This window comes from Rutidosis leptorrhynchoides, chromosome 5, assembly GCF_046630445.1.
Source record: "Rutidosis leptorrhynchoides isolate AG116_Rl617_1_P2 chromosome 5, CSIRO_AGI_Rlap_v1, whole genome shotgun sequence".
Taxonomy (NCBI): Eukaryota; Viridiplantae; Streptophyta; class Magnoliopsida; order Asterales; family Asteraceae; genus Rutidosis; species Rutidosis leptorrhynchoides.
This window is the reverse complement of record NC_092337.1, coordinates 150,683,518-150,694,024: the sequence shown is the minus strand read 5'-3', so window position 1 is coordinate 150,694,024 and position 10,507 is coordinate 150,683,518. Positions and strand designations below refer to the sequence as shown.

The window sequence follows — 10,507 nt, the reverse complement described above, 5'->3', positions numbered from 1 at the left end:
TTAAGTGCGGAGAGTGGTGCAAATGATGAAGTTGTTTCAGAACTGTTCCATTTATGATGATGCATAGTCATGTTCTCGAGCAACTCCCATGCTTCGTCTGCGGTTTGGTTCATCAGATTTCCTTGAGCGGCGGCATCGATTGTCATCCTATGATTTATCGTAAGACCATTGTAGAAGGTACAGATTTGGCCTGACCGTTCTAACTGGTGATTAGGGCATTTCTTCAGCAGGGTTTTGAATCGCTCCCATGCAGTGTAAAGAGATTCATCATAACTTTGTTTAAAGTTAATGATGTCATTCTTGAGTTTGGTTTGTTTAGAAGGAGGGAAATATTTGGTTAGGAATTTAGTAGCCATCTCCGTCCAAGATGTGATGAAATCTTTTTCCAATCCTTCAAACCATGTTTGTGCATGATGAGTGAGAGAATAGGGGAACAAGTATAGTCGGAATATATCTTGTCCTATCCCTAGCTGTTTGTAGGAGTTCGAAAGAGATATGAATTTATCAAGGTGAGAATTTGGATCATCATTCGGTAATCCATGGAATTGACAGCCATTTTGGATGAGCTGTATAATGTGATGTTTTAACTCGAACGAGTGTCCTTGAATCTCGGGGAATCTGATCAGTCCTCCTCGACCTTCAATCGAGGGTTTAGTGTTTTTTGGTAAAGTAACGCGTAATGTCATTTGTTTTCTGATTCGTGCTTCCTTGTGTGCTTTAGAAATTATTGCGTCCGTATCAGATACGAATAACAACGACCCTGGTCTAGATCGGGTTTGGGTCATACACTGGGTATGCCTTTTTGTTTTAAATTTTAAGCAGATAAGTTAAGTTCTTATTTTAACCTAAAGTAATCTTTATTCTAGAGTAATCTAAGGTAATCTAAGGTAATCTAAAGTAATCTAGAGTAGTCTAAGGTAGTCTTAATCTAAGGTAGTCTAAGGTAATCTAATCTAAATTATCCTAAGGTTGAATATGTTTTTGGTTCTTGCTACTGATCCCTGGTATTTCGATAACAGAGCTTCGCACGAACTATTCAACAAACCAAGTGACCAGGCCGACTACAGAGAGGCAGGATCCTTTTGGTTCCAATATAATTGGAGACTGTTCGGAAAATCCAACAACTGAATTCGTGTATAATTGTCTTTCTTAGACACCACTAAATGCTTGTGAATGAGTTTGATAGAAGCAGTATTATCTGATACCAGTTCCCCGGCAGCGGCGCCAAAAACTTTGTTTGCCACAATGATATGGCCGAAACAGACGGTTTTGTTTATGCGGTGTCGTGAGGCCGCAAGGCGTCAGAATCAACCACCAACAAGGGGTAATGGTTTTAAATTTATATTTAGCGGGGCCTAAATCTTACTACTCCTTATTATGAGTAAGGGAAGTATGACCTAGAGTCGTATTTTTGAGATATCAGTAGAATCGAACCTATATCTAAAGCTTAAGATAATTCTAAGGTGCAGGAGTAGTGTTTATTACCTAATTTTGGGTTTTCTAATTTATAAGATAAAGTAAAGTAAATACGATAAAATTTGTAATTCAGATAAGGCTAAAACAAGTGTATGCTATGACTTCATCAGTTACTTTGCCGAGATTACGGAATGCTGGCTCATGGATAAGTAGTGACCTTGTATGAATTTCACTAGTCCTAAACACCCCTGTCATAAGACATGTCACTGGGTAATGCGATAGGCTTGAAGATTCTGAATAGACAGCAACGTCCCTTACCCCCAACGCCCGTGCAGTCTGACTACAGGCATACACGTTCAGGCTGCTCATCCAATTGAGCGACTCGGTTGGGTGACGTACTAACATTCCACAATGGTCTAAACTTTCTTAAGCATAATGGGATACATGGTTTTCCATACCCGAGAGACGTGATGTGCCTCGATGCTTTCGTTAATGATTAGTTTTAAAAGATAGTTAGGCCCTTAAAAAGAGTTCAACCATAAAAAACACCATGGCCAAGTCTAGTGACTTCCATGAACACGTTCGGTTATCCTAAGGGTCCAATCCTTTATGTGTTTAAACAAACAGTTCCTTAATTAACCAAGAATCCCTCAAGTGGGGTACAATGCTCGAGACCGTGTTATAGTGAAGTGTACTAGTCATCACTAACCGTGTTCCTTGGCCTTACTTAGTAGAGGTACAACTTACAACAACCTTTGTGCTTCAGCGTGCACGTACGAAGTTTATATACTTGGTGACTACACTAGCATGGTCTAGGACCGACAATGTACTAGGGGTCTAGTTAGATGTTTCACTATGAAAGAGTCCTCAGTTGGAGTCCAAGGATCGGTGGACTTACTACAACCGGTATGCCTCAGTCAAACTCACGTTGTATCCGATAGACTTCTCTTACCAAGGGGTGAAAAGGATACTGTACTCTGAATCGGGGTTCGCAACTTTCTAATAACAGGACCAATAACTACGTTCTATTAGTTGGAAAAGCGATTGAGTTCAAAGCATAATCAGAAAGCATATTGACAACATACACAAGCCATAATATAATTTCGGCATTATAACTGACTACATCATAACATACACTAAAGATAACTACTCGCTAATCATGGCAATAGTATTACAAAGCATAATAATGAAAGATATTATATAAAGACAAAGGATAGAATTACCAGTAGATTAAACGAGTTCTGAATACAAAAGTGACAACTTCAAACTCCAGACCGCTCCTAATACAATCTTCGACATTCTTCTCTGGGTACTAGGTTTCCCGCACGGAGTCGAAGACCTTGAGAGTATGACTAATATTGTACAAGAGAGAAAGAAGTGAATTGAAGTGTGTGTTGGAATGAATGACAAAGATTCTTTAAATAAGCTTGAAATTTGCTTGCAAACGGCTGGCAGGCCGTTTGGCAGGCCGTTTGCAGGGACCGTTTTCCAGGCCAGGCCGTTTAATGTGCCCATTTGTTCTGGGCGTGTGGCAGGCTGTTTACAAGCCAGGCAGGCCGTTTGGCTGCCCGTTTGGCTTGCTGATTTCTTGGATCGTAACTTGATTTCTTGTCTTTCACCGTTTTCACTCTAGAATCTTCGTTTTAGCTCCGATTTACTTGATTCTTCTTGCACCGTCTTTGTAATCACTTGTTCTTCAATTTTAAGCGACGAAGCGGGTATTTTGGCGATAAAGTTTGGAACTTTATTGTTTTTGGGCCTTAATACCGGGGTGAAAACGTGACTTTTTAGCCGATATCAGAAACCTAAGAAAATAATTATTTGTAATGACCATGACATTCCCATTCAAGGTTTCAGAGAATCCTTTATCCCTAATCTTACTCGTCCACACTATTTACAAAACACTCTTCATGCTCCTCATCTAATTAAAAATCTTATATTGGCTCGTCGTTTATCAACTAGATAACAATATTTGTTTGGAATTTGATCCCTTCGGTTTTACTGTGATGGATTTCCGTAGGGCACACCGGCTCTTAGATATAACAATACTGGCAATATTTACCCACTTACTCCATCAGTGTTGCTTCATCATTCCCCAACTTCAAATTTTGGTGCTTTATCTCTTGACAACTAGAATCGATGTCTTATCCATCCAAGCGCTAATGTATTATGTTCACTTAGAAATAAAAAGTGTATTTAATGTAGTAAACAGTCTTTGAATTCTATTTTCCAATCTTATTTGTTTGCAAAGAAAATAAATTACCATTTGTTTCTTCTTCTTTCTTTACTATATTACCACTTGATATCATACATAGTGACTTATGAACCACTCCCATCTCGAGTTCTTCTGGACACCGACAATCAATCTTATTCTTTGATAACTACTCCAACTTCTTATATGTTTTTGCTGTAGTGAACCGAACTTTTCCATGTTTATATATATTAAATGAAATTGATTTTTACATGATTAAGTGTTTCCAACATGTTAAGAAATCAAACTTGTTAAGACTTGATTATTTGAAATGAGTTTCATATAGACAATTGACCACCTAAGTTGACCGGCGATTCACGAACGTTAACACTTGTAAAAACTATATGATGACATATATATGTATATATATAGTTAACATGATATTATGATAAGTATGTATCTCATTAAGTATATTAACAATGAACTACATATGTAAAAACAAGACTACTAACTTAAGGATTTCGAAACGAAACATACATGTAACGATTATCGTTGTAACAACATTTAAATGTATATATATCATATTAAGATATATTAATATATCATAATAACATGATAATATAATAATTTAACATCTCATTAGATATAATAAACAATGGGTTAACAACATTAAATGAGATCGTTAACTTAAAGGTTTTAAAACAACACTTACATGTAACGACTAACGATGACTTAACGACTCAGTTAAAATGTATATACATGTAGTGTATTTAGATGTATTAATATACTTTTGGAAGACTTCAAGACATATATCAAAACACTCATACTTAATGAAAATGGTTACAGTTACATTCCCATTCTTTTTTCATCAAGAATTCTAGTCGTATTCATACCCGTATTATACACAGCTTCTAGACGTACTTACTATGGGTATATACCAATAGGAACTAGCATGGGATTCCACTCTTGATTATGTCATGCATGACTAATCAATTTTAACTTCTACCATGAACTAGTCAACTAACTAGAACTCCTTTTAACCCCACTCACCACTCACCACTTACCACTCATCATTCACTCCATTTCACTTCCAATTCTCTTTCTAATTCTCTCTCAACACACACACACATACACACACACACACACACACACACACACACACACACACACTTATGAATGAATTTTTCCAGTAACTAATCATCATCTTCATCAAAAATTACTTCAAGAATTAAGCTATAATCATCTCAGGAAGAACACTTCGAAAATCCTTTTAAGCTTACTAGTTTACTTCCAAGCTTTCTAATCCATTCCAAGTAATCATCTAAGATCAAGAAACCTTTTTTATTTACAGTAGGTTATCTTTCTTATTCAAGGTAATATTCATATTCAAACTTTGATTCAATTTCTATAACTATAAACTATCTTAATTCGAGTAAAAATCTTACTTGAACTTGTTTTTGTGTCATGATCCTACTTCAAGAACTTTCAAGCCATCCAAGATCCTTTGAAGCTAGATCATTTCTTGTCACTTCCAGTAGATTTACCTACTAAACTTGAGGTAGTAATGATGTTCATAACATCATTCGATTCATATATATAAAACTACCTTATTCGAAGGTTTAAACTCGTAATCACTAGAACATAGTTTAGTTAATTCTAAACTTGTTCGAAAACAAAAGTTAATCCTTCTAACTTGACTTTTAAAATCAACTAAATACATGTTCTATATCTATATGATATGCTAACTTAATGATTTAAAACCGGAAAACACGAAAAACACCGTAAAACCGGATATACGCCGTCGTAGTAACACCGCGGGCTGTTTTGGATTAGTTAATTAAAAACTATGATAAACTCTGATTTAAAAGTTGTTCTTCTAGGAAAATGATTTTTCTTATGAACATGAAACTATATCCAAAAATCATGGTTAAACTCAAAGTGGAAGTATGTTTTCCAAAATGGTCATCTAGGCGTCGTTCTTTCGACTGAAATGACTACCTTTACAAAAATGACTTGTAACCTATATTTCTGACTATAAACTTATACTTTTTCTATTTAGATTCATAAACTTAAGTTCAATATGAAACCATAGCAACTTGAAACACTCAAAACGGATTTAAAACGAAGAAGTTATGGGTAAAACAAGGTTGGTTAATTTTTCTTGATTGTAGCTACGTGAAAATTGGTAACAAATCTATATTAATCATATCCTAGCTAACTCATTTTGTATTATATATGTATTCTAATATATTATGTAATCTTGGGATAGCATAGACACGAATACAATGTTTTGACATATCATATCGACCCATCTATATATATATTTCAGAACAACCATAGACACTCTATATGCAGTAATGTTGGAGTTAGCTATACAGGGTTGAGGTTGATTCTAAAATATTATATATACTTTGAGTTGTGATCTAGCCTGAGGCTTGTATACACGAGGTCGTGGATTGATTCGAGATAATATATATTGTTTTATTTTCTGTACATCTAACTGTGGACATCTAGTTGTAGGTTACTAACGAGGACATCTAACTTAATAAACTTAAAACATTAAAACGTATTAAAAATGTTGTAAATATATTTTGAATATACTTTGATATATATGTACAGATTTTTTATAGGTTCGTGAATCGACCAGTGGCCAAGTCTTACTTCCCGACGAAGTAAAAATATGTGAAAGTGAGTCATAGTCCCACTTTTAAAATCTAATATTTTGGGATGAGAATACATGCAGTTTTGAAAAATGATTTACAAAATAGACATAAGTATTGAAACTACATTCTATGTTGAATCGTTATACCGGATATCGCCCTTGTTGAACTTGGTAACCTAAGAATTGGTGTTTATTATAATTGCCACCAATTGACGCGAATCCTAAAGATAGATCTATGGGCCATTGACAATCCCCAGTCAGAGAATTTGAACTGCTTTAATACTTCAATATTTATATATGGGGATATTCTAGATGCATTTGTTAATGTCGGTTACCAGGTGTTCAACCATACGAATGATTTTTATGCAGATTGCATGTTATTGAAAGATGAAATCTTGTGGTCTATTTTTACAATTTGATATATAGGTTTAACCTATAACTCACCAAAATTTTTGTTGACGTTTAAACCATGTTTATTCTCAGGTAATTATTAAGAGCTTCCGCTGTTGCATGCTAATATATGGACAAGATTTGGTGTCAGCATGCTTGTATAATATTGTTTAAAACTGCATTCGAGATTTACTTTGTTGTAACATATTAATATTGTAAACCAATATGTATTGGTAGTGTGTAAGTGTGATATTTTTAGATTATCATTTCTGATAATCTAGGTGGTGTCCTTTTAACCTTGTTGATAAAATAAAGGTTATGGTTTGTTTTAAAAACGAATGCAGTCTTTGAAAAACGTCTCATATAGAGGTCAAAACCTCGCAACGAAATTAATTAATATGGAACGTTTATAATCAATATGAACGGGAAATTTCAGTTGGTATCAGAACGTTGGTCTTAGAGAACCAGAAATTTGCATTAGTGTATCTTATCGAGTTTGTTAGGATACATTAGTGAGTCTGGACTTCGATCGTATTTTCTTTAAAAATGATTGCTTAACACTTTTGTTGGAAACTATATGTAATTATTATGTGATATATTAACCTCTTAATATGTTTGATATTATGTAATAGATGTCTACCGCTAGTACAAATCCCATCGACTCACCTAATAGTAATGAAGAGTCGAATATACTTTGGGAAGATTCACAAATTCCCGAAGAGGAACCAGAAGAGGAGGAACCGGAAGAGGAGGAACCGGAAGAGGAGGAACCGGAAGAAGAGGAACCGGAAGAGGAGGAACCGGAAGAAGAAGAGGTTCCGGAGGAAGAAATATCGATACCTACAGTAAATCGATTAAATAAAAGAAAATCCTCAACCAACGGACCAACGTTAAAAATGGTCAATGGTGTTTCCGCTGAGGAAGCAAATTATTGGGAAGATTACCAATTTTCTGATGAATCGGATCCCGATGAGGATTCCGATGATGTTATAGAAATTACCTCGACCCAATTTAATAAAGCAAAAGAAAATAATAAGGGAAAAGGTATAAAAATAGAGAAACCTGATTCCAACCCCGATGAACTTTATATGTATCGGCAATGTCCGTATTTCCTAAATTGTAACAATAACCCAGGAACCTCTAAACCACCAGGTTTTTCTAAACCATTGTGGAAAACGACGGCTCGTATTAGAGGAACACCATATATCCCTAGAAAATTAGGAAAACAAACCAAGTCCGAAGAAGAAGAAACCAGTGATTCAGATTAGAGGGTTGTAATCATGTTGTGTATTATATGTATTGTAGTGTGCTTGTGCTTTTATGTTCTATGTAAAAATTGCTTGTATTGTTTGTTAATTATCTTTTATGAATCTAATCCTTGTCTATTTTACAGTATAAAAAAATGGACGTTAAGGGTAGACAACCGAATATTTTAGAAGACCTACCAGAGGATATGATTGAGGAAATCTTGTCTAGAGTCGGTCATAATTCATCAGCACATTTAGTTATGGCGAAATTAACTTGTCAAACATTTGAAAGACTTTCCAGAAATGCCTTAGTTTATAAAAGGCTTTCCTTTGATAGGTGGGGTATATCACATTGGGGAGACCGTAAGTTATGCCGTGTTTTCTTTAAAGCGTTAAATGCGGGGAACCCAAATGCAATTTTACGCTACGGGTTAAGAACCTATTTTGACTCAACATATCCCAACATAGGATTTCGCGAGTTAGAAAGAGCTTCTAACATGCAACATAAAGAAGCATGTTATGCTTACGGGTTAGTGATGTTCGCTTCTTACCAAAGTGAGAAAAAGAACATCGGATTACAACTTTTAAATAAAACCTTTTCACAAGTGACGGATTCAGTAGTTGAGGTGAGAAACAAGGTTTTTAGATTATTATGGGGCTGTTGGACATTACGTAACCCTCGTCCTTTTGACGACATTACAACATTCTGCCTAGCCAATGGTCATAACTGTTACTTTCCACAAGACCAAGGATGGGAAGTCGTCTTAGTAAAACCAGAATGCATGACTTGTTTCTGGACTTATGAATTACGTGTCTTTATTTCTTTTGCTGAACGACTTGCGTATTAACTAGAAATGCCTTTATAGCTGCCGAGTAGCAAAGTTATTATGTGCTATATTATCCTAAATGTATAATAGCGGTATTGTAAGTTGTAATTATTATATAAAATTTAAACACGAAATTTTATTATAATCAGTTTTTTCATATGGAATTGTAGTAGTTGAATTGTATATTAGCTACTAAGTATGAACTTAACGGGTAGGTACTACCCGAATTAAAAACTATAAAACGCTAATATGAAGAAAAAGCTTTTATAAATGAGTTCATACTATGCTACGAAATACTATTGACTACTCTTAAAATTCTATATGATTAACTTAATTCGTTTGGCTATTTTTGAAGGAAATGGCACCGACTACTCGTCAGAATTTGAACATGAGCGAGGAAGACTTCCGTGTTTTCCTTGCTGCAAACATAGCCGCAGTGCAGGCTGCAATGCAAAATAACAACAATAACTCTGGTTCTAGTAGTGGAACTAATCTCACAAGAAATCGTGTAGGATGCTCCTACAAAGAATTCACTGCCTGCAAACCTTTGGAATTCGATGGAACCGAAAGACCAATTGGATTGAAACGGTGAACCGAGAAAGTCGAATCGGTGTTTTCCATAAGTAAGTGTACTAAAGAGGACAAAGTTAAGTGCGCTACGCATACCTTCATAGGTACTGCGTTAACGTGGTGGAACACCTATCTTGAACAGGTAGGACAAATTGTTGCTTACGCACTACCATGGTCAGCATTCAAGCAACCGATGAACGAGAAGTACCGTCCTAGAAACGAAGTCAATAAGCTCAAGGTAGAGCTTAGAGAGTTATGAACACAAGGGTTCGACATTACCACATATTAACGACGATTGACAGAGTTGTGCCTATTATGTCCAGGAACGTTCGAAGATGAAGAGGAGAAGATCGACGCATTTATAAAAGGATTACCAGTAAGGATTCAAGAAGATGTGAGTTCACATGAGCCCGATTCCATACAAAAGGTAAGTCGAATGGCTCATAAACTCATAAATCAGATTGAGGGAAGAATTAAAGAATAGGCGGCCGAAGAAGCCAACACGAAACAACTCAAGAGGAATTGAGAGGAAAATGGTGACAAGAATCACCAGTACAACAACAATAACAATCGCAACAACTATCCCAACAACCGCAACAACAATGGCAATAATAACCGCAATCCTAACAATAACTACAACAAACGTCCCAACAACAACAACAACTACAACAACCGTTCCAACAACAATAACAATCCCAACAACAACCAAATCAATAACAACAATGGCAACAACAATCAGAATAATAAATGTCTAAGGTGTGGAGGGTTTCATCCAAATAAGTTCTGTGTAGTAGTGTGTACCAAGTGTAATAGAACCAGACATAGTGTAACGAAGTGTGATGTCTATGGACTAAAGGCATATAAAAATAACAGAACAAATAATTCCTTTATTTGTTACGGATGCGGAAAGCCGGGCCATTTCAGCAAAGCATGCCCTAATCAAGGGAATAATAATGGGCAAGGCCGTGGATGAGTCTTCAACATTAATTCGGCAGAAGCGCAGGAAGACCCAGAGCTTGTTACGGGTACGTTTCTTATTGATGATAAACCTGCTTATGTTTTATTTGATTCGGGTGCGGATAGAAGCTATATGAGTAGAGATTTTTGTGCTAAATTAAGTTGCCCATTGACGCCTTTGGATAGTAAATTTTTACTCGAATTAGCAAATGGTAAACTAATTACAGCAGATAAAGTATGTCGGGAT

At 35.7% G+C, this 10,507-nt stretch overlaps 1 non-coding gene across 1 annotated transcript; it reads left to right on the top strand.

Moving 5' to 3' along the window:
- Positions 1 to 201: 201 nt before the first annotated feature.
- On the top strand, positions 202 to 307 carry LOC139850945 (small nucleolar RNA R71). Its single transcript, XR_011760318.1, has one exon. It is a non-coding gene; the product is annotated as a small nucleolar RNA R71 (small nucleolar RNA).
- The last annotated feature ends 10,200 nt before the right edge of the window (positions 308 to 10,507 follow it).